The sequence below is a fragment of the Leiobunum rupestre genome, chromosome 2 (genome assembly GCF_980474605.1).
Source record: "Leiobunum rupestre chromosome 2, qqLeiRupe1.1.hap1, whole genome shotgun sequence".
In the NCBI taxonomy this organism is placed as follows: Eukaryota; Metazoa; Arthropoda; class Arachnida; order Opiliones; family Sclerosomatidae; genus Leiobunum; species Leiobunum rupestre.
In genome coordinates this window covers 87,569,720-87,577,031 of record NC_143385.1, presented here as the reverse complement: position 1 = coordinate 87,577,031, position 7,312 = coordinate 87,569,720, and the positions used below count along the sequence as shown (strand labels likewise).

The following is a 7,312-nucleotide window of genomic DNA, read 5'->3' as shown; positions in this document are numbered from 1 at the left end:
GTATTGGTTTTAATAAACAGTTTTTAAAAGTAAATTTACAAAAAATACTTGCTAATGCGTCCAACTTGCATAAGGTATCATACATTGGAAGGCCGAAAGTGGTTATTGTAAGTATATCGTTAAAGTGACATATCGGAGGACATCTACAAGTTCTGGTTGTTCTAAGTTTTAAGCATGTTGGTTATGTTTTCCCCAACATAATTAAATTATATCAGTGTTTGGGTTTTAATTTTGTTACTTTTCAAAATTGATGTTTACACGATACTTTAGAAGAAATAAAGAAATCTAAAATTATTGATATATCGGAAAATGCAATTGACCATTTATCAGTTTTTCCTGATGAAATTGGACTTTTAGATAAGAAAAAATTTACTGTAAATAGACACGAACTCTAACTTAATAAAGAGTTTAAACAAGAAATAAGTAAATCATTTTCACCCATAGCAACGTTTAAGGAACTCAATCAAAATGACAGAAACGTTGTTACAACAGTATTCTGTCAGCGCCTCTTCAATTAAATTCAATCTAACTACTTGGAAGCAGAAACTAAAAAACCTACTATAGCTCCACTGAGTATAGAAAAGGCAGTAAATAAGTCCAGATGAGGATCCAAAGAAACGGTTGAAATCCATCTATCAAATAGCAGGTTAAGCTTTAAATAAATTATTTGGATTTTACGAGTGCCCAACTTTCTGGGCAAACTGCCTTGTAATTAAAAGCCAAGCCAAGGAAGAGTTCCACAAATGGACAATGAAACAAGACAGGGGTGGATCCCTTTTCCTGACAAATCAAGCATTTTCCTTTTTTTGAGAAAACATGCGATATCATTTTGCCATTTGCAAAACCTGACATCAATTTAAAAACTAATGAATTAAGGAAATCTTTGATTATCGGGGATCTTCAAAAAAATATTTCTTTAAATGAAAGTGTTTTAACATAATTATTAATTGTCTTTTAAAGGGGCTAACCAGGCAGATTAAAAATGAATTCCAAATTGCTAAAAAAGACGCCCTGATTAGTAGTGGAGTTAAAAAAGTTGTAACTCAAAATAAACCAAAAAAAAGTAAAGATAATTTAAAATAAAAAGATGTTCATTTTAAGATGAAATTAACTGATAACGAATAGCTTTCCTCCTTTTAACTCTCTTTTCTTTTGTACAATTGCCATTTTTAGTTTTTGTCATTAAAGATTTCATCAGTTTTATCCTCTTTGTTGACTGTCCATATTGAAGAACTGTCGGGTTTTCACCAGAGCCACAAGACCCTCTTTGCCTACTAAAATAGTTTTCGAGCAAATCTTGGTTTAATTTCGCAGTTAAAACAAATGGAGCTCCTTTCTTGAGTAAAAACTTGATAATTTCAATAGTAGAGTATACTAAAATGCTAAAATGACAAAATTATATTAAGGTTATTCAATGTTAAAAAGTTGTTATATTGAAATACAGTGTTGGGTAGTATTTTAAATACTTTTCGGTATTTAGTATATTATTTTAAAGTATTTTGAAATATTCTTACCAGTTATTCTTATACCCTCTAGCGTCTCTCCACTCAGTAGCATTTTCGATTTATCAACACCTTCAACAACCATTTCGCTCCCATTCGTCTAAATAGCCCAGGAAATCAGTTACGAGCCACTAAAATTAAGAATATTAAGATTTAAGACAAACATTTATGTATTTGAATAATTTTTCTCATATACCTCAAATCTCCAATCATTTAAACTCCTAAACGGTGCTAGAGCTGGTTTTCTCTTTGTGTGGCAAGAAAATGTATTTGAGACATTTAGGATATAAAAAAAATGGTCAAAATAGCGCATCATCTTCCACCAATTCCTCTACTGCATTGGCTGTGGTAGAGCTTAGAATTTGGGTAGCGAGCTTGACTTTCACACAACCATGGACTAATTAACAACAGGAACGGCCCACATCAGGTGTTGCAACCATAAAAATCGTAAGTAAATTAATTTACTTATGATAAAATATTTAAATTTCTATCACAAATTAAACCTATTTGTTGTTTAAAATATAAAACTAAATTGCGACAAAAAGTTAAAATAATTGATAATTTAGGTTCCGATATAGTATGTAGCTAACCCTCGCCCTATAACACTAATACAAACCTCCACTAACAAGTAAGTATGTTATGTAATTTGTGAATGGCCCTTTATCAGTAAAATGTATTATTGGTGCACTTTCGTATTTTTGTTTCCTTGTCCAATATTAATTATCACAGAATTATCACTTTCAGGAATAGTTTAAATTAGGAACATTTAAAACTATAGCTTTTTGTAAATTTAAATTTTCAAAATTATAATTTTTACTAGAAATGGTTAAAAATTATTAATATTAGAAACATTTGAAATGATTTTGAGGAACAATAAAAATTAGTACTTTAGAAACATTGGCAATTAAGTATTTTTTTATGAAGGTTAAAGATGGTAAATTTTACTACTAATAATTAAAATTATCACTTTTACTAAAAATATTCTTGCGCTTCTGTAGGTACATTTAAATATAGACTAGACAAACAAGGTATGGTGCTAGATTTCATCAAGAGGTCTGCTTCTAATAGTTGAGCTTGTTATGTCATTGTTGTAAGTGATTCTGACCCAATTAGTGCTCCTCTCGGTATTATTAACTCCTGATTAAGTATTTCACTTAACAAAATCACTTTTTGGAAAATTTAAATGCTAATTATACCTAAAATTTAAATTTCTAGGACTCCTATTATCATAGTCTATTAGATACATTAAGCTTGTCCTAGAAAACGTGTAAGACTAAACGTAACATTAATATGCTAAATCCACGCTCTTAGAAGTTTCCTCTACAAATTTTCTAACCAGTCTATATTCAATACAAAAGTAGTTTTCAACTATTCTACTACTTTCATTACCAAAAATTAGAGCTACACCTATAACCAGAAGTATATAATAAACCCCTTCAAGGGTAAGTGTGAAAGATCGAATATAAAAAATCACCAAAAATAATTAAAAAAATTGATAGATTTTGAGCTTGGCCAGGGACAGAATTTGCACTTACGATCGTCCAACTAACAAAATAGTACGCTACTGTTGCACCAGATTAAGGAGCGTGAAAGTAAACTGTTGTTACTCAGTTTTACTCAGCTATCATACTTCCCCCCAAAAGGGGTTATTGACTCCTGCTATAACCAACAGTTTGCTACCTGAGAACCAAGCAAATCTAGAAATCCCTATTTAACAAAAAGTTTTTTCATCTATATATTTAAAACTATAGTAATCTAATAATGGAATTACGCTTAAAGAAAGTTAAAAATTGCTAAAAACAATTAAATTAAGTATTGTGTCAGTTTAATTTAAAAACACTTATTTCAAATTTCTTTCCAAAATCACGTATCTCAGCTTGCTTGACTTTGACAATTAGATAATAATAGTAATCTATTATTTACTAATTAATAATTCAGGTAAATGGTTCTTAAATTTCAATCTAAAGCATGCTGATCTTCCGGGACTCCGAAGCGTTTATATCCAACATAATCTTCTACATTTTCTTCTGGAAATTCTAACCTAATTCTTAAGAGAGCGCATACAGGAAGCATTCTTCGGTTATTTTTCCAAGTTTTTCATATATCATATGAACATAATCCCTGTAGCTAGTGCATCTGTAAGTTCTACAGAAAAAAAATTAGACTTAAGATTTATTTCAATTAGATATTACATCTATATATGTAGGTAAGATTTGTAGAATGTTTCTAAAACTACTTTGTTTAAGCACATAGTTTTCAAATTTGTATTTCCAGTGATACACTTTGGGTCTCCTGGCTGATTCGGATGCTTGTTTAAAAACTTTTCTACATCAGGTGTTTGTTGGCAGCATACAACACCCATGTTTATATCATTTACATTGAGCAATCTTTTCAAACCGCTTTCCAAAACATTGTCAAATTCTTGGGGTATTTTAACACATCCATTATCACAGGAACAGTTTTCTCTAATCCGTCCAATGTCAACATCGGCTATAAGCAAAAGCCTAATAACTGCGGCGTGGTTTCTTATTATTTCTAGCTCTTCCGCAGTATATTCGTGGTCAAATTCATAGCCCTGTACTCTCCTCCCTCGATTTCTACTCATTTTCGGCTATAAATTTAATTTACTATATAATAAAACTACCAAATGAGCGGTTTTAGTAAGAAAAACAGAATTCTTGAGCTTCTGTTTTGGTTAAAAAAATAACTTGAGGAAAGGGATTAAGGGACCAATAGTTCAGCAAGGGGCTGTTCACAAATTACGTAACGTGGTAGGGGGAGGGGGTTTTGGCAAGCGTTACGAAATGTTACGTGGGGGGGGGAGGGAGGGTTCACTGAAATGTTACGTAACACATCTTATTTTTAATATCGTAAAATAAAATTTTCTCCATTTTCAGAAACAGTCACAATTATTAAAAACATTTGTATTTTCATTGGTTTACTCACGTTTAAAAGAATTTCATACCCATGGGTATAAAGTGTTGCGTAAAAATACAGTTGTAATGTCAAATGATAATTACAAACAATAAAATTTAGTACCTGATCTTATTGTACTTTATTACCAGCATATTAGTTGTTACGTACTATAATAATTTAAGGGGGGAGTTCGATATTTGTTACGTTATTTAAGAAGAGGGGTCTATACATTTGTTACTCTTTGTTACGAGGGGGGGAGTCAAAAAAGTGGTTTTTCTGCGTTACGTAATTTGTGAACAGCCCCCAAGATGCCTTTCACGTGATCGCTGAAGGCGAAAGCGAATCAGGCGTCTATTCCATAGTTACGTCAATTATTCCTTTGAAATGAAATGGCGCCAACCAACTCTTCATTTTTAAATCGCCAATTAATTTGTCTTTAATTGAAATTAATTTAGAAACCTAAATTAACGCTAATTTAGAAACTCTCATATCACGGCCTTTGACTAAGAATTATGTTTCAACGATGGTGAGGTTTCCTTTAACACTACATTTGTCGAACAAGACTCTGGCCCGCGTAACTTTCTCTATTGGGGTGAGCGATATAATTATTAAAGTTGTCTAGGGGATTTATTAATGATAAATTAAGGTCAGTTATGGTGTCTAGGGGTAAACTTAAAATATAAATTACAACTAGTTGAGATTTGCCATTGAAATAAAACATTTAATAATCACACTAAGGGCCCGTTCCAGAGACGTTTTCAAAAGTCTCGTTTAAAAACAAGACTCGCGATTTAACGAAACCGATTTACCGAGACCTAGACTAGAGTTATAAAAACGCGTTCCAGAGTCATTTTAATAAGACTTCGTAAACTCCCGCTCTCGTTATTTCGCCTTTTTTTTTAATAAGCTCCGCCCCCGTCCGGAGCCAATAAAAACGCCGGAAAATATCGGCGGTAAGCGGGTCACTTTAATCGCTCAGTTAAGCCTTAGCGTTGTCTGTGATTTCTTTCTTGTAAACAGTGGCAATTTTCGAGTTTCGACTACGTTATCTCGGCTATTTATCAGTTATTTCATTATATTTATTAAATTTTATTTATAAATTTCCAATTTTTGGTGGTTATTTACATTTGTTTTTATATAATATTTGCATTTATTTATTTATAAATGGGGTTAGCAAAGAAGCAGAGCTAAGGGCGAAGTTTAACTCAGGTTGAATGAAAGGCAAAAGGAAGCAATTGTTGCTGGGCTTTAAGCTAGAATGGGTTTGGTCAAAAGAGTTATGGGAGTAGTGAAAGCCTACAAAAACATAGTAAAAGCGTGGAAAGAGATGGCAAAAGAAGTGTCAGCCGTTGGTAAGGGGACAAAAAGAACTCGCCTACAAACTAGAACAAAATGGTCTTTCTTAAAAATCATCGTAAAGACACTGGCCCAAGATATCATAATGATCAGAAAATCAACTGGAGATTAGCTGACACCACTTGAGAATAGAGTGGTGAAACTAATTGGCGAAACTATGATTCGTGGTATAGCAGGTGTTGAAAATCGCATTGGTAGTACAGCAATGAAGAAACAAGTACATTAAACTCTTTATTTACTTTAAATATAAAATTTGAATTGTTAAATATACATTACAATTTGAAACAATATAAATAAAGCCCCGTACCTTCTACAAGCGCTAGCAGTTTCACATACCACCAGCGAGAACGAGTGTTTTTTTTATTGGTACGCCAAGTACGGGGCGTTTTCACATTACTCCTATGAGTACTCCTCCGAGCGAGGTCGGTAATGCTCCCCTTAATTTGGCTGCAAAGAGACGTGGTAAAATATTTCTATTAAGTAGAGGATATCATTATTTAATTGAAAATTAATTAGGATTTAATAATAATAATAATAATAATAATAATAATAATCAGCTAGGCTAATACCCAAGGCACCACCTTAGGCCTAAGTCATCATGCGACTTTTGAAGCCCTTAAATCAGGTGGCCGGGTTACAATGCATTGTCAATCTTTGTTGCCGTTGATGACAAAACAACGGCAACAAAGATTGACAATGCAAGATATTGTCAATAAAATGGGTATATTTAGAAACGCTCAGTTTAGATGTATTACTTACTAGCAGATATAGCTCAGTTACATTTTTTAAATAGACGCAAGGGCTGAAAACCCACTTCCAAATCCGCCTAGGCCAATGGTAAAGGAAATGTATTGTTAACGTTGCTCTTTTCCTACATTCTCTGAAAAATAGATTGACATTAATTAAGATATAAGTAATAATTTGGTATACCTGTTAAAGGTGACAAAAGACGCTATAAAAAACATCATACCTGTGCCCTCCGAACCTATTGCTGCTAGCAGTGCTGAAACATTAGACCACGTTGCTCTGTCTGTAGTAAATAATCAAGAACGATTGAATGGGTTTTAGGAAATTATTCTAAACGAAATGTGCAATTTTCTCTCTCCTTTTCCAGTCATTTGTACAATACCAATAAAATTCTGGTTACCATACTCAACTCTTTTGTTCGGGCTGAAAAGGGAATTGAAAATTTTATTTCAGTGACCTCGCCTTATTAACGAATAATTAATAACCCTGAAACATAATTACATTTACCAGCAGTATGTCTACTACTTTTAAATTAATTTAATGAATATTACTTATTACCTTTTCTCTAGCTTTCAGATGTAACACTTCCCACGACAATGAAACTTATTTCTTTATTGTTGTCAGCTGACCCATCGTCCAACGGAGCTGTCTCCATCTTCAAGCAGGTTTTTTCACTTAATATCAGTTTGGCGGTAGATTTGAATTTCATTTGGATATTTTTCAAAGGTGGTTATCACCTTCCGGTAATTTTTTACCCATAAAAGTAGTTAGGGGCTCAATAAACATTTCAT

At 32.6% G+C, this 7,312-nt stretch overlaps 1 long non-coding RNA gene across 1 annotated transcript; it reads right to left on the bottom strand.

Moving 5' to 3' along the window:
* Window positions 1-6,007: 6,007 nt before the first annotated feature.
* On the bottom strand, window positions 6,008-6,848 carry LOC149960241 (uncharacterized). Its single transcript, XR_016478408.1, has 3 exons — window positions 6,745-6,848; window positions 6,534-6,654; window positions 6,008-6,221 (listed from the first exon to the last, which is right to left on the bottom strand). It is a non-coding gene; the product is annotated as an uncharacterized LOC149960241 (long non-coding RNA).
* Between the last annotated feature and the right edge of the window lie 464 nt (window positions 6,849-7,312).